The 24,515-nt window shown below is 40.2% G+C and overlaps 1 protein-coding gene across 1 annotated transcript in view; it reads left to right on the top strand.

Annotated features, from left to right (window-relative positions):
* Positions 1–24,515, top strand: part of kcnk9 (potassium channel, subfamily K, member 9) — a 44,350-nt gene that overhangs the window by 11,929 nt on the left and 7,906 nt on the right. The window lies entirely within an intron of this gene.

Genomic DNA, 24,515 nt, shown 5'->3' with positions numbered 1-24,515 from the left:
AATATCTCAGCAGCTCCTGGATGATAACCAAATCTTCTACATTTTACCTCTGTGCCACCATGAGATTAATATTTGTAGTTTCGGACAAAATCTTGCGACAACTATTACATTTATTATACTGAGTTTTTATTTGTCCAACATGTTTGTTCAGGAGCCGAAAAAACTGTAAAACTACAGACAATCCAATCAGATGGAGTAATTTTTACAATTCGTTCTGTTCACAGATGGAACATGTGAATTTTAGGGCTGCAGGTATTTGGATCTTTTTAACCTGATGTGTGCAGTACCCTGCAGTACCCTGCTGTTTGCCAATTTCCTCTCTTAATGCTTTGCTAAGCTAAACATGGCAGTTGGCAATAGCTTGAAAGTTACCAAACACACACAACAGTGTCATCTAAATCTCATCAAGAATATTAATAAGCATATATTCCAAAATGTGAAAACTTCTCATGCAAATCTGAAAATGTATTCAAATACCATGCAGTAGTATTTGATTTCTTTTATTTGACCATTCATAAGATCAGGGGTGTCTGATGAATGTGAATTATATTGATGAGTTGCAATATTACATGGCTTTTGTGTGTGTGTGTGTGTGTGTGTGTGTGTGTGTGTGTGTGTGTGTGTGTGTGTGTGTGTGTGTGTGTGTGTGTGTGTGTGTGTTGAAGAAAAGAGAGAGTAGACAGGAGACTCTGAATGAACCTTGTGCACCTGCGCTGTGAAGAGAGATTTGAGTTGATATTGTGGCGGTGGTCACAAACAAATCAATGAGAAAAGAAAAAACAAGTTTGATTCCTAGTGAAACTGTAGCGGTCTAGAGGACATCAGCTGAGTTGGAGGTCCTTCATATGTGGCTCAGGAGATAGAGCAGGTCAGTGCAGAAGCCACACAGTGACAGCGTAGTTCAGATCATAAAATGATCTAGCTTTTTTCTTAACCCTCCTCTGAGTCATGTCCAGCTTCAGGATAGGCCGATCGGTCTGTTTGATTACTAAACTAGCTTCGGAAAATCATTTATCCTGTGAAACTCAAGGTCTTCATCTCCATCCTTTCTGTTTAACGTGCTACCTGCCCACAAGCACTGCTGGCTAGCTGGTTGGAGATCAGTGAAGGTAGATGTTTGTTATGAAGATTGATCGTGATTTGATTGGTGGGAAAAGTGCCTTTCTTTGAGCACTGATAGCATTTCACTGCACTAGATAGTGCAGAAGACATTGACTGCATAATAAATGCACCATGCACACAGTGACAGAGGGGGCGCTTTTTCACTTGTTACACCGCCAGTAAAAATTTGATAGTGGAATTTTTTGACAAGAAGGGAACAGTGAAAGCCACAGTCGTGAGAAAACTAATTTTGTTTTCTTTATTAGAATATATTTATGAGGCCAGGCTTCATTTGGCCTCTGAGAGAAATCTCCGCCGCTATAAATAATAATAAAAATAAAACAACTCGCCGTTTGGCAGCTGGCTGTAATTCTGACTAATATTTGATGAATGTGTACTCACCTTTCTCCTAAAAAAGGAGAGAGTTGTTATTATGCTGTCTGACGGCTGCTTATTGAAAAATGATTTGAGGTGTTCACCCTGGTTGGACTTTGGAAGCAGTAGATTAGTTTCACTTTGCCAGCGTCCTGCCGGGAGCTTGATGGAGGTCTCCTAACGGATCGATGGGAATGTGTTCCTGTGGAGCTGATTCTCTCAGCGGGAGCCACTTCTCTGGAGCTGGCTGGTCTGTTTTCACCGCTCAGGGTAACACACAAGGTCCCTCAGTGCAGCACAGTTTACGCCTGTAGCTTAATCATGAAACAAAATGAAACAAGGTATTATCAGTGTTAAGGACTCTATCCTCAATGTTGTGTAATTGTCATGGGAATTGTGGAGACACTTTTATAATATCCCCTGTCTCTCTGAATGGCTCTTGAATGAAATAACCCTGATGTCTTTACAATGCAATCATACATCCAAATGAACTGATTTAGAAAATCCAGCCCAAGTGTTGATCTGATTTCAGTGTTAATGTTAATAAAAGGGATGAGCAACACTATTAAAACTAGAATGGCTCTGATTAGAGCTCATACATCCACCAAGGCCCAACAGTCCCTTAAGTATGCCAGAATGTTTTCATCAAGATCCATAAAAAAACTGAAAATGTCAACAAAAAAAAATAAAATAAAACACAGCAATGTTTAAGAGGGTGAAAAACAATTCCTGGATCTGCCTCCTAAACAAGATCTAACGGGTTCTTTCTCACCAAGTTTCATGAAAATCCGTTCGGTTGTTTTTGTGTAATCCTGCAAACTAACAGCCAAATATACAAACCAACAAACAAACACACAGAAAAGAGCGAATACATAACCTCCATGGCAGCGATAACAAATAAGACCCTAAATGAAATGAAAGAGAAATGAACTTGAAACATCGCACAAATAAAAAAGAGTTCCTCATCTCTCCCGATTCGAGGCGTCTGCCCGGCATGGGAAAGCAGCTGCAGAGATAAGCCTCACATCTCACCTGGAGTCCCGGAGCCAGGGCTTTCAAAGCGGCAGCATCTAACTCTTTAACTCCAGGCAGAATGTGCATTTGTAAATCTTGCTCTACTCTCCTCAAGTCGGTCTAATTCCTGGCTCAACACTTGTCAGTCATCTTGAAAGGGTATCTGCCTCGAAACAACGAGCGGCCCGAGGCAGAGGCAGCCGCCACGAGGCTGCAGCGAGAGAGATGAGGAAGATGCAGCTCGCAGGTAATCTGAAACAAACAGGCAGAACAGAGACTGTCTGCAGCATATTTAGCTTCCCTGGACTGTAGTGTTGTTAGTACTACTTCTCTGCTCTGTGCCACTGATCTCATTCATCAAAACAATGCTGATGGCTCGTGGCCAGCTTTTTGTGTGTTTTTCTCATCTGAGTGAAGAGAGAAAATATAAATGTGCTCGATTGTCCGCAGGCCGGCGAGAGCCTTCCTCTCACCAGCAGAGTTTCTTAAAGGAGTCACGGTGGCAACTGGATGTTCCACTCCAGCACAGACGACACCCAGTAGAGTGGCGGGCACAGTGGGCTCATCCAGGCTCAAGTGGGCCGGCGTGAGTGGAGAGTGCTGCTTGATCGCAGTGGCTCTTTGTAGTATATTTTATGTGGGGTAGGGGGTCCAGGTGGTGTCCCTCTTAAGCAGCTGGCAGAGAAAAGCCATGTCGGCTGAACACTGAGGAAGAAAATGGAGGTGTATTGTTGAAGGAGTGAAGATGATGGAGGGGAACAATTTAAATAGACAAATAGATTGAAGATATATTTCAAATATAACAAGCAGCAACCAAAGGTATACGTTTGTGGAGTTTTCACAGTGACTCATTTCTAAATCTCTGATATTTTTCGTTGCCATAAATGTCAAAATACAAGAAACCTTGTCATTCAATGCACCTGTTTAACCAACTGCGCACATTGAACTCCACTGAACTCTTTGCAGTTAATATAACAAGCACTCTGTAGTTTTACCATCCTGACACAATGTACTACCAATATATATAATTTATATGAATCAGATATGAAGCCAATATACTGCAGTATATTCATAACTTTACACCTCTAAACCTTGAATCTGACTTTTAATGAAAATAAAAATGACATGAACGAGACTGCTACAAGGTCTGCTTGTTGATACTATAAAATATATTAAAACATTTCTTTAAAATCATGGTAGGGAATTAAAAGGAAGCCCGCCAGGCTGCATTATATATGAGCCAAGATGGAATCAAAGTTGAGTTTTCAAACTCTGATTCCGCACCAACTTGACTGTATCAAATATTGGCAACAGTATACACTGCAAGACATACGAGTTCATACCTCAAATGTTGTTGAATGTACGAAGGTGGAGGCTTTGTGGATCATATTTTTGCCCAGCAGAGATTTAAAGGAGTCTGTGTGTACGTGCATTTTAGGAAAATTAAAGCTTTACAACTTGAGCTTATTCTCGTAGTCAGGCCATTATTACTATTGGTTGTTGTACAATTGAATCACTGAGGTAATTTCTCTCAGAGAAATCTTATGGGGGGAAGAAAATTGAGCTGCAGCAGGAGGATTAGACAAACAAAACCTCAGGTTAACGGAGCTCATTTGGAAGATAATCAATGGCAAATTATATAATTATTACCCAATTTATCCATTAATTACACAACCATTGTTTTGGGTGAGCTCACTGTCAGTTTTACCTCCAGATAAAATGGTTTGGGATGTCAGCTTTGTCTGTTGCTTGTTCACAACGTGTCATCCTTGCTGCCTCGCTGGACTGTGCTGCCATTACGTTGCCATGTTGGCACTGTGTGGAAAAACACAGGCACTATGTCAACACATATACTCTCTGGATATTGTTACACTAGTGAGCAAAATGTCTTATGCAAGAATAGTACAGACGCTGTCATATTAACAATGGATGGTGCAGATGATGCGAATGAAAACAGTTGCATTGTCGTATTAATTAATGGCTGAGTCTCGGCCGTGGCCTCTTCTGAATCCATTTTAGTCTCTAGAAAAATACAGTCTACTACGGTCTCCACCAGTGATGATGCTGCTGGAGATTATTTTGACAAATATCAAAATGTTGCGAACATTTCACACAATGAATTATATAATGTAGCGGAGAAGAGTTATTTGCTGGTTATATGTAAATAACCAGCAAAGTAAAAGTGAAAAGTACTCAAAAATGAATCTTCTAAAGTATTACATATACAGGTGAATATATAGAATAACACCATCCTCTTCCAAGTATTCATAGCTTTAAAATAATAGATACCTCCCAGCAGTCTGGGATTCAAGTGGGCACCGCAACACAAGTTTTTTGGCTGCGAGTTGCATTTGATCCACTATGGCCGCCTCAGGCTGTGAGTCAGCATGACACCGTACCCAGCTGCCAAGCTGCTCGGTGTTCCTCCTCACAACTCAGGCTCAACAAGGATTTGCATTTCAGCTCATTGTTTTGTTCTTTGTTTCTCGAATCACACAATTTGTACATTTTATGTTATCCCTCCTTAAATCACCTGCACAGGAAGCCTCGGGGCATTTCATGTAATTCATCAGCAAGTGTAGTAAGACTTCAAATGACCACCGCTTCTCCATCACCACCACCTGCTGTTAATTCTCTCCTGTTGGACCCTGACAATCATCTCCCCTTCGCAGCGCTCCACCGTAATGCACACCCACACGGTCTTATCACAACCACTTTATTCCATCTGTAGAAGGAGTGGGAGTGTGTGGTCTCCAGTATGAGTTATTGCCACGGAACAGCAGCATGAAATCAGCGTCGGCGGCTTGTGCGCAGTGTGTGGTCCGTCAGCGTTCCTGATACATGAGTAGTGTCTCTGATACTAAATTCGGTTCCCCCGCGGGCTGGGAAACAAATACAGTGTGAGAGCACAGTGACAGTAGAATTACATAGGTTGGAAAAAGCAAATAAAGCAGCGGGATGAGAGCTGCAGTTCCCACAGCCTCACATGCAGTTTGTGTTAGAAACTGACATTGCTGTACCTGCATGCAAACATATTTTGTTCTCAATGCTTCGATAGTCAAAATAAATAAATATGATGTGCAGCAGAGTTATTCATGTGAAGTGCAGCATGTGCTCTTCGTGTTACTGCTCCGACTCTGTTGTTAATTCATGATTAAATTGGAAAGGCTTACCACCTGCAAATAGAAAACAAATGCCGAAGGGCTGTGAAGGACTGGACAAATACCGAAGGTGGAAAAACAGGGAGGCGCGTTTTCAGCCTGTTCTGTTTCTTCAGCTCTTGAGAGGCCACGTGACAAACAAGAGCTGTAGAACAGAGCCAAGGGGTGAGGGGCTGACCATCAGTGACGGCTGCTGTGGTCCAACATAATCACAGACTGGCCACCGCCAATATCGCCATCTTGAAAAAAGAAATGATACCAGAGACGTCAGTTTGAGATGACCTTCTGACTGGAGCAAAATATATCCCCCTTACAAATCTGTTGGTAGGGCAGTGGCAGGGCACACCAGGCCAAGTGGTGGTCATTTTCTCTGGGGTGGTGATTTTAGCGAGAACAGCACATGTGCCTGTTGCTTAGCAGCACTCAATGGCTGTATATCCCGATGCTGGGCAATGAGCTTCATTAGGTGAAGCCTAACAGGGGATACAGAGTGACATCTGGGACGGCTCAGAGTCCTGTCAGGACCAGGCGGCGGGACGTGAATGCAACGTGTCTTAAAATAACGGAAGACAATGTGATGATTCTTCACTCGGAGGCCTCAGATGACCGCGGTGGGCTGCAGCTGCCGGAGGATGCAGTCAGTGTGATGTTCTCCACCGAGGTTTGACTGACATCTGATAGGAAACGCAAAGGAGATGATGCTTCGATGTTGATGACAGTCGATCCACACTGAGCAGAACTGATGTTATTGTGCTGCAGGTTTCCCCTGATCCCCCCCCCGTACAGCTGGTAGAACATGACATGACAACTGCCTGAAGCTAATTCAAAGGGTTTTGTATCTCAATGAGCAGAGCTGGAGAGAACAACATCACCCTGGGGTACAATATTATTATTCATTTTTAATTTTTTTACTTCAATTTAGGTAATTTTTACACAACCAACAATTATAAAGTGACCTAACAGATGTAAAATGACACTGGGGGCAGAGACTATATGTATAAAGATCAAGAAATTAAGAAAATACTAATGAATCTAAGAAAGAAAAGCAAAATGAATAGAAGAATGCAGATACTGACCTCATATAGCTCTCTATATGAATGCAGCAGGATTAAGAATCACAGACACTACTAACCAGACAACAAACAATGGAATGAACATTGGAATTAAATGAAGTTTTCTTGTTTTTGCATTGGTTACAAGCTCTTGAATTCTTTGTGTGAATCACAATTTAACAATGCCGGCCCAACGGGATTTTGCCCATGTTTGGTTTTGCAAGAATATTAATGATCTGTTTGGAAGTACGAATAAGAACTTGACAGTTTACTTTTAAAGCAGCGTTCAGCAGTTTTTCTCCATAAACAAAGGACAAACAACTTTGTGTGAAAGTGATTATTTGTGAAGAAAAACCGAGAATTATCCCCTGACTCTGCAGATCTATTCAACTATAGAGGGTGTCAACGGGTTCGGTTTAAGGCCCACAACTTTCCACCTCTTTTCGAGCAGCAGTAGTGAACTGTTGTCAATGAAAACTGACAGAGTTTGCAACTAACTGTCAACAAAGTGGAGATTTGTCCCAGCAGAAGAGCCAGATATGTTTTCCAGGAGTCGATGTGGACCAAAACAGAGCTGAATTGAAAGTTCATATTGGAATTCAAGTCAACAAAAAAGACTATGATGCACATTTCAGCATAATATGAAGATTAACTGACTAGAAGGCTACATACCTGCCTTCCTGCCTGATTGCTCCACACCTCACACCACAATCAATTCCTCATCACACACTTTACAATCATCAGAAACATATCCAGTACACTGCTTCTCGAAAACCTCGAGCATCTACTAAAAGCCTTGATTAGTCCTCCCTTAGGGTACGTAAAGATACAGTATGTTACTATTCCTGCAACTTCGCATAAGTGTGTCTGTATATGTACAACTGAGCAGGGAAATTACCACAAATTGAGTTTCAAGCTGTTAAATCAGGTGCAATCTGTGTGGTGTAGCATCACGTGGAACCTCGCTTCTCAGTGATGAAGCCGAAATCCATACAGCTCTGGCCCATAATTGTCAGCTAAGACCAAGTAAGCCTTCCTGCACAGCACTAATTGCTGTCCTTTACATTATTGACAGCCCATCGACATTTCCTTGACTGTTTATCGGGGAAATAAGCTCAAAGTTTGAGTGTCAATTTCTCGAAATAGCTGTCTTTCAATTGCTTCTGTCCAAGTAATCAGGCGTCTCTCTCTCTCTCTGCTAATTGTCATTTAAAAAGGTTCTACGTTCTGCTTTCAGTTAAAAGGACCCAGGAAATAGGAAAGTGGACTGAGGGGCGATGACTCCATGAAGCCCAGAACAATACGCTCAGGGCTGGATCACATGTACGCACATCGCACCCTCCATTCTGTGTGAGCACGGGGCGGAATAAAAGCAGAGCTAGAGGAGACCCTGTCGTACCAGCAGGTACTTTCTGACGTTGGACATGATAATTATACACTGCCACACAAAAGAGAGGCTGCCTGGATAGCAGTGAGTCAGTAGGCCGCCGTTGAATGAAAGTGAAATAACTTAGTAAGTAAACTTACCACACAACAGATTTTCGTGTGCGTCACATTCAAACAGCAATACGTATAATTTGCCATTTGCGTATGTGTGACCATGCCCTAAATGTAGCATTTCAAACCCTGCTGGATTGAAGGGTTAAATTAATGGTTTTGTTACAGTTTCATGGTGTTGAGTATCATTCTGATCCGATTGTGCTTGATTACTCAAATCTGGGAACATGACAAAATAGCTGCAACGAGTCCAGTTGGTCAAGAAGCATGAGACTAGTTTTAACCCAGCTACACAAACTTTTGGAAGTAAAACAAATGTTGGTGATCATTTCTGCACCACTACTGCAATATACTACAACAACGCTAAGGGAGAAGGAAGTTGGTCTCTAAACTGTGAAAGAATAGTTGAGGTGCGATTTTTTACCGTTGCCTTGTATTTTTCTCCACCGCCTAACTTGGTGACAACAATGTTAAGTTACCTATAAAATGTAATCAGTTACTGATTCCATAGTAGTCATTGAAGGTATTTGCATTGCTTAGCTTATTTCTCGGCAGCTAAAGTAATGCGTATTACCAGGGCTGTGCCATATAGCAATATATACACATGTCTGTGTCTGAAAAGTCTGAAAAACATGTATTTTCTGAAATAAGGCTCAGTCTTTCTGCAGCAACTCAAAACAGCCTCTTTTAGCACCAGAGCAAGAATCATGCTGAACAGTGTGGAGAGAGTCTAAAGCGCTCAAAGCAAAGATCCATCTTTGAAAGTGACGAGTAACAAGCATCAGTATGCACTGACGTCTGCTGGGATACCGTGGTCCCACATCCCTACAGAGTTGCCTTTACAGTGAATATATCATCAAAGTATTGTTCCTGGACCTGGAGGTGGTGATGGTCGCCAGGCCGAGGCTAGCTGTTTAGCATGCTAATTTCAGCAGAAGCAAAGAAGTGAGAAACACAAAATGAGGAATCTGGGAAATAAGTTGTAACAGGCTGAAAGGATCCTCGAAAGCGTCTTGTGGAACTTTGCAAACCAGCAGTGACAAATTGCAGCCAAAAGTAGCTGTGTGACTTTTTATTTTTATTTGAATGCTCAGCAGGCTAATCCTGTAAGCGGATGTTAACACAGCACACAGCACATTTAATTTTCACCAACCAGGCTTGTCTCTGATCCTTTTTAAACCAAAGGATTCATTTTTTGCTGGAAGTGATCCTGATAACGAAGCTTTTTGTTTCAAAAATTGTCACCCAGTGTGGGTTTAATTATCATGAAGACTAATGTGGAGCGCCAAAGAGCTGCGACAAATGTCAATCTAAAAAGAGCTCACACTGTGCGCCTCATGTGGGTTCGGCTCCCCGAGGGTAAATCCAGGTTTCACTCATTAATTCACACGTCAAAACAAACCACACATTTTTGACCCGAGTAATCTCCCAAACAGACCCTTTGCGTTTGGACGCCCGCAGTGAATCTCACCCGACCGCTGCACTGTGCCGCTGTCAGGGCCAGCATGGTGAAGTCCTCCAGTCACGTCTGTCAGCGGATTGGCTGTCGTGGCTCGCTGTCTGAATGTGGGATCGCTGGCAGGGGGGACAGACACAAACAGTCTTCAGAGGGGAAGACTTCAAAGGCGGCTCGCAGCGCACATTTAAAACGGAGAAAATTAGTGAAACATCCTGTCAAATGAGTAGTGGAATTTTGATTTGCTTTCAAGGCTGCAGAAGCATGAGTCACCATTGTTAATACTGATATCCCCCATGGTGTTTTATCACTGAAATTGCTCCCAGGCAGCGTTGTGCTGGAAGCTGATGTGAAAAACAGAAGATTGAGGACCGGCGCTACAACGACTATCTGATAAGGTGTTGGGTGACTCACTGTTGATTAGTAGTTTTCAGGCGATAGGTAGGCCCCCTTTGTGGAAGCATGTGTGAGACTGAATGGTGTGAATCTTAGTAGGCAGCATGGTTACAATTTCGTTCACCTCAGATGCTTTATATCTAATCAGTTGTCATGACCAGGCCTTTTTCAAATCTAGGTATTTCTCAGCTCATTTGATAGAATATTCAATGTGATTGAGGATGACAATTTGTATTGGAATCACTTTTATCTGCTCACCTGATCCTGCAGCATGAGTCTGTGGAGTAGTGGGGTTTAAATCACACCAGGTACACGGATCCCATGTGGCTTGAGATTCTGCAGCAGCTTGGCTGTGTCCTCATGACAGAGAGGGCAGCGAAACACAGTAAATACACATTAAATAATTTGAGTCACTTTACATCACCACTGAATTGTGTTTTCAACAAAAACCTGTGTTCTTTTTTCTTATATAAATCCTATCCCATGGATATTGGGGTCACACCCTCCATCTCAACTGTGTTATCCTGCTGGTAATCGCTTTGCTATAATGTCATGGTCTTATTTGGTCAGTCGGACAGGTTCAGGCTGACCTGGCCCTGGAGCTATTGAGTAACAGGGTTATTGTGTATGTTGTATGAAATGTCATGCACTGCTGCGATATCCAGCACACAAATAGGTTATTTACCCAAACAGTGTAATCAAAGCGCATCGGCACTGTCAACAAGACAAGTGCAGTCCAAAATCGTATTCATAATTTCTCTAGCAAATGTGCTCATTCTAGTGTTTCACTACACTGCATCACAGAAATACTGTAGATATAATTATCAAAGTACATTATGACATCCAAGACTGATCTCTCCACTGCTCAAGAATCAGATCAGACCAACAACCGTGTGTGTGTGTATTATCTGCAAAGCACCGACAGCACCAACACTCACCAGCCCACCAATACCTGCTGGAAACCTGCTGTGTCAATCAGAAGATAACACAATGCAATGAATCCGATTTTTCTTAGGCAACATGTTTCAATAGTATGATGGAGTATAGTATTTTAGTATTTGTATTATAAAGTTGCTATATGGGAAAAAAAGTGTAATAATGCAAGAATTTAGACATTATATTACAAGAATTGAGTCAGAATTTAATCACAATAAAAGTTATATTTCCAGAAAATTAAAAAAATAGGAAATTTATTTGAAAATAAGCAGCAAGGAGAACCTGTGCTTGCTGGAGCTCCACCCCCTTTGGATCCAATATTGAAACATCACAGTGTATCTTTAGAAATTAGGAAATCTCTTTGAATATAATACATATGTAACCAATGATAACATCACAGTCGACCACAACTTAACATTTTCTACTCTCTAAAAGAAGCAATTTCCTCCACATCTTTGTGGTTCTTTCTCCTCAAAAGTCCGGATACTTATGATGATGTGACATTTTATAATGTAGGACTAGATGGTGAATATCCCTTGTACGTATGAAGGTCTTATGAACAATTTGATTATTATAATATTGTTTTTATTTAAGTTACAACAAATAGATCTTAGCAGGTGTCCTTTAGCACCTTAACATCATCAAATGTTCCGTCCTTGAGGCCGAACTTGAGGGTATGCTGAGGCTAAAGGTAAATCTAAGATGTCACAACCCAAACCCTAGGTGTATGTTGATCTTTTTTATCCTTCTATTAGACAGGTGCTGGGGCCAGGGAATACAAAACTGAGCAAGCGGTGAGCTCAGGAAGGTTCTGAGATGGTATCAGTAAATAGAGATGTAGCATTAACTAGAATGACACTCAGTCGAGCCGCGCATACCTCCACCAAGGCCCCACAGTCTGGACTTTTACTTGGGTCTGCACCAAATGACCCTCAGTCATAAATCTCTTTCATCTTTTTTCCATCAGGATCCATGAATTATTCCCTGAGAAATCAACCAACCTCACAAAGTTAAAAAAGAGAAAAACATATTCCTGGATCTGCCTCTGATCCAGATCAAACTAGACAGGTTCTTCCCTGTGACCGATACCGCATTCCACCAACTTTCGTGGTAATTCATCCAGTAGTTTTTGCATAATCCTGTGAGTTAACAAACACATAGGTAAAAACACAACCTCCTTGGTTGAGGTTATTATTGTCACAAGTAGAAACAGTAGAAGCAACAGGACACAAGACATTTCTCAGGAAGTCTTACACGTGGCTGGGTCAGTAAAGAGTGGGGCACGTTGGACTGCAGTTTACATTCAGCTGGTGCCAGGAGCCGAGATTGTTTTCTTGAAATAATTACAGCAAACCACATTTTACAGATGCATAAATAGTTTTATGTGATTGCATTTCCATCTACCTGTGTGTATGTGACTTAATTATCTAAATATTACAAATTTATTCTCAAAATCCTTTAATTTAGTTTCTCACTGAAATGAATTATCTATAGAACACATTTTATTAAATGTATAGAAGAATAAAGTCATGAAATTACAATTTATTCTTGTAACATTATGACTTTATTCCCGAAATATTATGACCTTATTAATGAAATCTCCCTTAACTGGCCCTTATACTCCATTGCACAATAGCGATTCTGTGTCCCATTGAAATTAATTATGTGCCAAACCAATTTAACTAAATTTGAATCCCTCTCATTCTGTTGTCTGGGTCATCAGTCATGCTCTACTATGAGGCAATGTGGTGTTTTTATTTTCTACGTAGGATTATTTGTCACGGCTGCTCATGATGCGTGTTATGTCTAACTTTTTGCTTCCTGCCCGCTGCACACACCTCTGTCTCTGGCTGCGCTGACGGATTCCTGCTCTGCCATCCCATCTCATTCTTCTGTCCTTCTCTCTCATTAGCATACTCGGCAATGACTCCTCCTGCCTTGTGCATTCGCTGTGTCCCATATCTCAGTGACGTGTGTCTGTTGGCTTCTGTTCTTTACAGCCTTCGGGGGGCTATTTGTCGCGCTTCCCGCTGAATCCTGCTCCGCAGCTCAGATTCATCAGGGAGCGCACACGAGTCGAGCCTGTATTACAAAACAAGACTACAACCTTTTCACGGAATAAATGGATCTCTGTCATCAGAAGCAAGTGTCATTGACAGGAGTACAGTGAGGGTAGACGTAGCAGGTCCTACTCATGAGACGGATTACATTTATAGCATACACTGGCTCTGCGCCAAGATTTAAGGAATCTCAAATTCTCTGCAGAGCTACAGCATCAAACCACCACAGGCTGTATTGGGGATTACCAGCTTCTACATTCAGCTGCTCAGCTTCTCTCTCAGACTCTCTTTTTTTGTATCTGTCTACCTTGTGTCCCCAAGAAAAATAGAGCCCTCCAGAGCAAACACACAAGGGAGGGACCTCAAATTCCAGGCTGAACTGGGCTTATTGGAACTGTGCAATGGGTCCACTCATCTGTTAATCCAGCTGGTCGCGCATTTTCTTCCTGGCACACGAAAAACAAAATGACCGTCCGTGTTCAGAATCTGTTCTTACTTATTTAAGCTTAATTGCTGATGCTGGTGCTCCTGTGACCTTGAGAGCGTCTCCACTCCCTGACAGGAATCGTGTAAAAGTGAGCTGGAGCACAGGAGCCGTTTGGTACAGACTGATGTAGTCTTTTGAATTTCCCCCTAATCGTGGAGTCTGTCTGTTGCTGGTGCTTGAGGTGCATACTTTTAGTATGGCCATAATCATGAAGTGAACATTGGGGGGGAGGGGCAAAATCTCACAACTCATTGTTAACACACAAAATACATTTCTATGTATTTTTTTATTTAAAACAATGTTTAATACTGTATTCTTAGTCAAATGTGCGCTTTGTAATATAAACATGTTTATGTGCATTTTATATAATTTTACATATAACCTTTTATATTTTAAAAAATACAATTACATAAGTATATCAAATTATATATAACATACATAAATATCTTTAAATTAGCATGTATACATTAGACTTAAGACATAAGACAGCAAACACATTAGGGCCCACAATGTTTAATATTTAAAAAATAGCATTACAGTTTTATTATTATTATTCGGCCATGTTGACCATATTTATACACAGGGGGGGATGTCATAATGACTATTATGACTACTGCCCTGGTCGAGCGCATACCTCCACCAAGGCCCAACAGTCTGCACTAATGACCCTCAGTCATAAATCTCTTCCATCTTTTTTCCATCAAGATCCATGAATTCTTCTCTGACAAATCACCCAAAATGTTGAAAAACTATCTCACAATGTTAAAAAAGTGAAAAAAATATTCCTGGACCTGCTCCTGATCCAGATCTGCACCAAAACTTGACAGGTTCTTCCCTGACCGATACCGCATTCCACCAACTTCCGTGATAATTCATCCAGTAGTTTTTGCATAATCCCGCGAGCTAACAAACAAATGGACACGGGTAAAAACACAACCTCCTTGGTTGAGGTCATTATTGTTACAAGTAGAAACAGTAGAAGCAACATGACACAATTTCTCAGGAAGTCTTACCAGTGGCTGGGTCAGTAAAGAGTGGGGCACGTTGGACTGCAGTTTACATTCAGCTGGTGCCAAGAGCCGAGATTGGTTTCTTGAAATAATTACAGCAAACCACATTTTACAGATGCATAAATAGTTTTATGTGATTGCATTTCCATCTACCTGTGTGTATGTTGCATTTTCAATTGCTGAGCAGAAATGCCCCAAAGAAGTGATAAACAAACACGTGTCAAATATTTCTATACTTGGCCGAGGTGGGAAAGTTGGTTGATAAAAGCAAAAGGCAGAGAATGTGACCTTCCTCAAATTAATACATGAAACGAACAGAAACAGTAGTGAGGTTTTGGTTTTGGATCATTTGACGCTTGAGTGGTGCTGTTTTAATCATGTCGTCATGTTGTGGCCTCATTTTCTGCAAGAATAAATGGCACCTGCCTGGAAAGTTAGTGCCACCGACTGTCGTTCTCTATTTGACTTCATCTGACCGTTATTTGCAAACAATATTGGATGGAATCATTTGGGATTTTCTCAAGCTAATAGTTAACATTTGTTTATCACTCAACGCTGCAGCTCCCCTCAGCTCCCGGGACTGTTTTACTATCTTACCATTCACTGTTGCTGCGTCTACTGACATTCTTTATTGTTGTGGTTCGTTCGCTGCATCTATCCTGTTTCCAGCTGCATCTGTTTTCTTGTGATAAATCCAGTGTACATTACCTGCCCAGCACCAAATGGGACAACATTAGCTTTTGCTGTCGCGAGTGGAGAGTCCGTTCTAAACCTGCCTGTTTGGAATGTTCTGTTGTCTCATCTTGTGTTAATGCTCTGGAGCTACTTCAGAATTATTCCTGGTCATTAGTGAGTCAAACAGTTCTACAATCTACTGTCACTTGTTATTGTTTGTGTGCTGGATGTTGTGAGCAGAGCTTTTTATGAACAGTTGTTGGTGCAGAGTGAAGTTAGAAAACTTTGTGTTCATCCTACCTGGTTTATCTGCAGTGAAGATTTCATAGATAATGTTTTTCATAAAATAAAACAATTGGATTTATTACTGTTACAGTGTGCAGCTTATGTTTATGTTGAATGTCATACATTACATGTCGGCTTTCCAGAGGTCTGTTAAGCAGTCGACACAATCTTCAGATCCAAGTTCACATCTTTTCAAAATAAAAAATCTGCAATTTAGTTTGATATAAAGCATCGCAGCAACATAATGAACGTTGTGCTTTTTCTTTTAAGAGAAATTGCCAAACAGGAAGTGATCCTATGAATGTTTTTGCCATGATAGAGATCAGCACCCATGACACCTGTGAATGTCATATGATATAACATATGAAAACGATGCTGTTGTTTATCCAAGGATATAGACGAAGGTTCAACTCAGTTCCCCAGAAGGCACGCTGCCCTGCCCCAGCAGAAATTGTAGATTTAGTAGAGAGATAAATCTACTCTATAGTACCTGCCCAGCACAAAACGACAAAGGAACGAAGTAAGCAAATGCTGTTCTGTAGCTTTTTTTGTGTTTATTCAAAATTGGGTGACAACAATAAAGACTTCCTGAGACAGATGATTTATGTCTGGAACACTTTCTTGTTAGAAATACATAGAATCACTTTTGTATTAAGAAAGTTGTTCATAACAAACATTCATTTGTCAGAATGTTGGATGATGAAACACACACAGGATCCTGCTCTAATTTTAAGTCCTCTGAATAACAACATTGGACAAAACGCTTAAAATGTAAATGTGATCTTTCTAAGCTGCAGGCAGACGTCTCTAATATCTCTGGAATTGCCTCTTCATTGACACGGAATATCATGTTTGACATTTTTTCCCTGACAACAGAGCGGAGAAGACAGGCGCGCTGAAAGACCATAACCATTAAGGCACCATAACAAAGTGGAATTGTGAGCAGACTTAGTGTTTCAGAAAGCACTGATAGTAAAGGTGCCCTGTCTGTCGAAGGTAACCATGGTGTTCCCGCTCCTCAGACACATTAAGCTCTTGTCGGTGACGTGGTGGAGACTCAGACGAGAGCCGAACAAGGTGTTCTCACCTCTGTGCTCCCTGCTCTTCTTGACCTTCATTAAAATGCCACGGCCTGTAGCTATTAATGCCACCGTGGCACCTGAAGCAATACGTGGCAGATTAACCTGGGGATCAAACAGGCAAAAGGTGCTGGTTTAAGCAACTGCTTGACACTTGTAGAGTAACTACCCAGGCTGTGTGTGGGTGCTAATGAGGGACTGCCTTGATAGTGTTATGAATAATGGATGATACGGGTATGTTATATAACCAGCTGTGTGTAAAAATAAATTAAAAACAGACTGAGGTATCCATTACTCTGTCGTACTCTCATGACAAAACGATGTGATTAGAGGGTCAAGTGTTAGGCAGATATTAACTATCTTTCTATTCTAATCTGGCGTGAATATTACATACTGTGTTCCACATGAATAATGTATGCTATCAGTCCAATTGAAAAAACGATATGATGCAGCTCTTTCTAGTATTGATGGCATTTATTGTAAGTGTAGTTATAGTAAGAAAAAAAAAATTCTGTTATCTAATAAAAAGTCTCCATTTCTGTCTTTCTTCTAGTTTAAAACTTTCTCTTAGTAAGACATCAAAAAATATGAAATCATGTTAAAGCTGCACCAGCGAAGTTTTTTTAACTAGCATTTTTCTTACATCCTTGTTTCCACTATAAATATTTTGCAGTGGCATCATCTATTCTCAATTACACAACTTTGCAGAGGTTTTTATTTTGAAACTACAGGTGTACAGGAAGTGGATTAATGTGGGGACACCTGGCCGAGGTGAAAGGAAGAGAGAGAAACAAGGGGAAAAGATAGAGAGAGAAAAGAAGATTTAACTTGCTGACACAAAGACAGATAGATTTATTTTATGAGCTATTGATTTACTGAGCCTTTTAGCACCTTTCAGCTCATTGTTTTGATTTTACAGACTACAACTTTAATGGTTCATACAAGCACAGACTTCATCTATATCCTTGCCTTCAGCAATACACGAAACAAATCCCCTTTAAAATCAATGCGGTTGTTTGCTTGTGTTTAACTTGTTTTCACTTGCTAAACTCTGTATGAATAGCCTCCGAGAATGTTTTCTCCAAACGTTACTTTGATCGTCTCTTAATTCAATCATGAATACTTAATGTTACAAAAAAGTACTTTGCAGATTTCAGTTGCTTTAAGGATACACGTTGAGTGTCTGCTGGATCTCAGAATCTCAGTATGTGTAGCTTGTTAATTCATGAAACCATCATTGGATCATTCAAAATCCTTTTTTCGAACATTTTTTAATATTTATGCTATAATAATAGAAATGTATAATAATTTAATTTAGGCTGCCAGCTGTGTCAATTTATAGTTGGAGCAACAATGAGTCACACTCGCTCAGGCGGACATATGAAGCTGACGTTGTGGGTGTCGGCAGACATTCAAAATAAGTCATAGTAAAGTGGATTGAAGCCAAACAAAGGTTGAGTCATGCAGTTTATGATGAAAGCTGTCTTGCTATATTCATGAATGTGTAAACCATTAGAGGCACTTTGGATGGGATATGTGGAGAGACACACTGGGGGGGGTGATGTATTTAATAAATTGAGATAGCTGGAAAACACATTTGCATTTCCTTTGAGGGATTATATTTATTTCAGTCTCTTGATGTGGTGATATACATCTTGATGTAGTATCTGCCTTTTATTCTGCTCCTTGGCTTTCAACAATCATCTTTGGGGACCACGTTGTTCCGGACTGAAAATCTCAGCCTATGTTTTATAGATTGCCATGATATATTGTACAGACATTCACGGTCCCCAGTGGGTAGATTCAAAACCAGATTCGTGACTTGAGACTTTTCTCCCAGTGGCAGCTTGAGGATTTTGAGTTTTCAGTGACACGTCTTGAGTACTCTTGGATGGATGAATTCGGTCAGTCTGGAAATTTGGTGTCACCTGCATGAAAGAGTTTCATTTATCTAGTTGAATATCACAATCACCTTTGAGCGGATTGTCAAAATGTTTTGTGCAGACGTTCAAGTTCTTTAGATAGAGCAGAGAGTGCCTGTTGGCGTGTTGGTCCTAAAATGAGGTGTGGTCAGGTGCATTGTTGGCGCATTGCTATCTTTAGACAGCGGAAGTCTGTGATTTTTGCCATTAAAAACCTGGTCTGAAGTCAGTGGCTCAGTAATTCACTGTTATTTTCAGTTCACATTATCGAGATAACAACATACGTGCACTGTGCTTATTGAGTTCATTGCATGTGACCCCTAAAACACACATGATGAGCTAAGAGACTCAGTACAACCATTTTGAACCATGCCCCTGGTGCTGCAACCCCTTTTTCCATCTAACTAGCCAAACTGGATTTGGAGACACCCTAAATGCACCGTGTGCTGTGCACTGTGCACTTGGATGATTGAAATAGAGCCTTTTTGATAGTAGCTTGGGTTGCATAAAAAGGTGATGATATGACTGTGTATTGAGCTACAGTTTAAACCTCTTCCTACTTCAAATGACACTAGAACTATTTTCAGGCGGCACCTTTGTGCAGACATGTTATCACACTTCCCACTCTGGTTTGTTCAAACATTTGGAGAGTGACTCAACAGATGTGCAGTGAAACAGAAAACTGCTGCACTATGCTAAACTAAAATTATCATCTTTTAAGTCACATAAGTTCCCATGTTTATCATCTCATGGTATTTATTCATGCTTCACTTTTAACAGATGGTCGACAGATTCTGTTTAATTCCACTTCAAAAGCCGGGCTTGTGGAATAATGCCATCAAGTACTGTAAATTATTTTTAGCTGCTATTGCTGTAATCATTACATGTCTTTTGTCCTGAAAGCAACATTTTCAAACATTTCTTTTGAGGTTCCAAAAATCTGGTATACATTTGCAATTTACAGCATCTTAATGAACAGATTGTGTTTTTCTGTGTTACAGACACACACATCTTGCTGCTTTCTGATAAGTGGTGTGCTTTCACAAACAAAGTTTTCCCACTGAAGCTTGTGGGAGAACATAGATTGAAAGGAGCACACGTCCCATGGTCTTATCCGTCTTCACTCCTCTCTGCAGGCCTGCATGGATGCACCGAGTTTTTTCTCTCCACAGTCGCCAAGTGCTTGCACATTGTGGGAACTGTTGGGTTTCTCTATACAGTTTTAAGGTCTTGACCTTCTTTGTAAAATGCCTCGAGATAATGTTTATTATGATTTGGCGCAATAAAAATGAAATTGAATTGAATTGAATTGAAGAGAGCACAACCTACCGTTTTCCAACATGTGACTTTTTATGTAATATTTGAGTGGCCGGGCCTTTCTCGTGCTTTTACCATTTATTAAAGAGCGTGAGTCTGTTTCGACAGCGCTACACATTGTCGTGTGCACAGACACGCACCTTCACCTGTGCACACATGAGCACAAAGGCACCTGTGCGTGGCAGGGCTGTCTGTGTTGCAGAGCAAATATGTCTGTTCCCAAGACAACAGCAGATAATAGAGTCATTATAAGAGGACAAACAGATTACACTGTGCCGCGCTGCCGCAGAAAAAACACACATCCCATTAACGACTTAACAGGAATACTTTAGGAGACTGGTTTGGAAAAATATAGGCAAAGATTTACTTATAATAACAAAATTATGTTATTACCTCTGTCAAGGAGGTTATAATATTTATTACTATTTCATCTGCATTTGTTTCTTTGTTTTTGTTTGTGTGTCTGTTAGTTAGCAGGATAAGGCAAAAAGATAAGGAGATTACCATCAAATTTGTAGGAAGGATGTAGTACAGGTCAGGAAAGAGCCCATTCAATTTTGGAGCGGACCCAGGAATAATTTTTTACTTTCTTTAACATTGAGAGATGGGATGTTTTCAATTTACTATAGATTTTTCAGAGAATAATTGACAAATTTTGAAAATTTGACATGTTAAAGGCACTGATATTTAGTGTGTGAGTGCAATTTGGTGTATATTCCAAATAAAATTCTGGGTCTAGTGAATTAAACAATGTTCTTTAAGGGGGCTGCTCTCTGAGTGCAGTTTAAGTATTCATTATCTTTTTCCCTTTGACTTATGGAGGCCTATGCAGTCATTTTCATGTTTTAGAATCTATAAAGGAGAATACTCACACTTATACTCATGAAATGCATCACAACCTGTGGAATCATTTGAAATACGCAACATAACATAAATACCATAAATAACTCGTCAACCGATCCATGACGGAACAGTAACCATTATTTGATATGAAAATGTCACAGATGATTACTTTTACGAGTTCATATCCTCTTCATAGGTGTGCAGGTCGTCTCCCAGAGCCCCTGTAAATCCCAGTTAATCATCCTGTATTTATTGCCTTGGAAATGTAAGGGACACTAATGAATGTTGGTGCGCAAGCTGATACCACATCACTGATTCCATTGTTTTTTTTTCTCTCCTCTTTAATATACTACTTTCATGACTTCCTTAGTGTTATCTCTTACATATCCAGATGACACTTCTTGTTTCTGGCCAGTCTTAAGCTTTAAAAAAAAGGATGGCAGTCCTAACAGGAAACACATACAAGTGTGACAACCCTGCTGTCCAATCGATACCTAATACACTCCGGTCTCATTCCGGCAGGGAGAGGCTGTGGAGAGCGAGGTAGTCGCACAGGAACCTCAAATAGCTCGTCCAAACAGAAACAGTTGTTGGTCAGTGTAATGTCTTCCAGTGTAAAACACAGAGTTGACAGATGATCTGCGGAGGAGCGCCGTTAAAATCAAATGAGAGTTTTCATTTCCTCGCGGCCCCCACTGTATTTCATTATGTCCTAATTACTCCACGAGAGCAAATTTGAGCAATAAGGATCAATATCAATTAATTTGCTAATTTTGAGCATGGGTGGAGGAAGACAGATGGCTGTGCAGAATGCAAATCTGTAATCGTTATTCACTAACACTTGTGGGACGCCACAAGCATGTTGTACTGCGTCTTGCACATGATGTTTACTTTGATCTAAATTGATTTTTCACAGGCAGAATGCAAAGTTTCTTAAATACATTTTCACTCCTGAATAAATTAGATTAGAAGACACTGAAGAGTCCCAATGAATTGCTCATATCTTCTACCCAGATAAAGCCCCTCGTTAGATAGTTGCTTCATATTTAGCTTTGTTATCTTATTTCCACAGAGCACTTTACTGTTAATATCCTACCAGTGTTCCATTGAAGAACAGTGAGATTTGTGTGTTTTAGATATTTTTAATAAGGTTATTCATGTTGTGGATCGTATCCACTCACCTTTGTGTGTGCATGTGATGTTCACATCGCTGCTCATTGTTCAAAGAATTCAATCAGCTCATCTGCAGTCGGCACGCACCAGCAGTACCCAGTCAGCTGCTGCTGACCTGCGGCTCATCCAGCAGCTTCCTGCACTGAGCTCCACCTTCAGGGGCCGACCAGTGGATCTGCATGTTTTTGTGAATTTAACGCCACCCTGTATTTTTGATTTTTAATATTCAGATAGTATTTAGATTTTTCTCTCCAGGCTGCACACAGGGTCCCACTGACTAAAACTTTGCTCAGGTGACATATGATGGAGCTACAGTAACATGATAATAAGTAGAGGGAGATTAGAAACCTGGTTAATGTGTAAAAACATAATTATGTTCCTTGAAAGTTGACCATGAGTTAAGATAATTCTGTTTTCAGGGTGAAGAGTGATCTATCCTACTTTTGAGTTTAAGGCAATTTAATTTCATACAGAGAGATAGATTCAAGTGTAAACAGGGATATTACAAAAACAATGAGAATATAAAAATAAATACATTTAAAATCAAAAAGCACAATTAAAAAATTTGTTAAAAAGCAAAGGAAAGATTAAATTAAAAAAAAATGAATAAAAGAGGTCAAGAGATTAAAACGAGGCAAAATAAATTGACAGGACAACTATAATAATGAAATAAGACAAGGTAGTAAAATAGTATGAATATATATATGCAAAATAATAAAATAAAAAGATGGTATGACCTTAGAAAAAAAAAATACATGGCAAAAACCTGTAAATGAATAGTTTGCGTGTCAGAATTTCATGAATATCAGAACCATTTTGATGGGACATTCTGAGCCTTATCAATGCCAGTAAACGATGATTCTGCAACATAGTACTTTATAATCTGAATAATATTCTTTATCTTCTATTTGGGGGGATAAAATGGAACCGTTGTTTGGGGGGTGCGAGCAAGACAAATATTGTTGCCATGGTGTCCGACAGCTACGGGCAACAACTGGAGCCCATGGAGATAAGAGCTGGATTGTTCTTCCACTTCCATTTGCTCTGTTTGTATTACAGTAGCTTCAGAGTCAGATCTCTACAACTGATCTAACAGTGAATTAGGCAGCCACTCTAATACCAATGCTATCTCTGAGATATCATCTCTACAAAGCTGGGGGGGAACTAATCCTCATGCTGGTTCCCATTGATTTAGCTTTTATCATATCGGATCTACCAGTATTCTATAAAGCCTCCGTGTTAATGACTCATTCTGCAGGTGCATCATGTAACTTTAGTCAGACCAAAGGAAAGCAGGGCTTCTGGAGAGCTTCAGCCCCAAATAAAACTGCTAACATGTTTTTACCTTTCCTCCTTTTTAATTGTGAGGCCTCTGCCATCAGGTTACAGTGGCTACAGGAACTGAAGGAGATTGAATTTGTGTTTCTTGGCACCTTGCGAATGCACATAACATATTCACTCTTCCACTTTATTTTTGTCTCCACACACTCCAGGGGGAAATATTCATCTCTTTATCTGCTCCAGTGCTCCACGTTGTTACCAGCTATTTGATAATTGTGTCTGTCTGCTGAACAGGTAGAGCACAGAGGGTTTATCAGAGTTTGTTTGAAATATAAAAAATAGAAGCTGCAGGTCTCAAAGCTTTCCATGAGCAACAACTGCTTAGAACTGCTGACTCCCCATTCGAGTCCAGCCAGCTATTGTTCATTTCGGTTCTAATAGTTTGGGTTGAAAAATGTTGGCCTTCATTTTACAATGACTGAAGACACAAGACTGCAATGTTTGCACATCCTCATAAGAGGAATAAGGGCAACTTACAGTTTAAAATGTTTCTGAACTTTTGTGTTTAACTTTGCCATCTGACGATACACTGGGTCCATCCATGAACCTGCATATTACACATCGTCACTTGAACTATAAGATTGGAATGGACTAAAGTGCTGCTGCTTCTAAAACAGGTTGTTTTCTATCATTAAACACTTTGTCTGTATTCTTTTTTTAAGTCTTAATTGAAGATGGTTTGACTGTGTTCAGTTGTCATTTTCCTAACCTTCAACCTTTTATTTAACATTTATCCCCTTTCAGTATTTCATTGTATTATATACATTTGCAGGATTTGTTACTGCCCATTGCCCTTATACTTTTAGGCTTGGATTGCTTCAGTCTTCAGGAGTGTGTTTTTATTTTTATTTTTGCCAGGAGCCTAATTATCCGCAGAGGTCTCCACCTCTCCAAAACAAGTGGGCCTGATAATTAAGACAAGATAAACAGAATGAAGCAGTTTCCCTGTTAAAATTCAGTGTTTTTCTCACACAGGTCAGGTCAGGTGGGACTGCCAGAGGAGCTGTTTGCTTAGCTTTAATCTTTAAAACTGAAGAATACTAATAAAATCCCTCATTCAGTTCAAGAGTATGTTAGTTATAAGGTTAAAATATCTGCGAAGGAGTAGATAAATCTGTTAACGTGTACATAGATATTAATAGGAAAAGGTGAAGTGTTTTGCTCCAAGAGCTGGAAACACAAACACACACACACACACACACACACACACACACACACACACACACACACACACACACACACACACACACACACACACACACACACGTAAAGTTCTATTGACACTATTCTAAACAAATATCAAAAAGATTAAAGTCAATCAAATGTTTCTGTCTG

The sequence above is a fragment of the Hippoglossus stenolepis genome, chromosome 17, assembly GCF_022539355.2.
Source record: "Hippoglossus stenolepis isolate QCI-W04-F060 chromosome 17, HSTE1.2, whole genome shotgun sequence".
NCBI lineage: Eukaryota > Metazoa > Chordata > Actinopteri > Pleuronectiformes > Pleuronectidae > Hippoglossus > Hippoglossus stenolepis.
The sequence above is the reverse complement of the archived record's forward strand: the minus strand, read 5'-3'. Positions and strand labels throughout refer to the sequence as shown.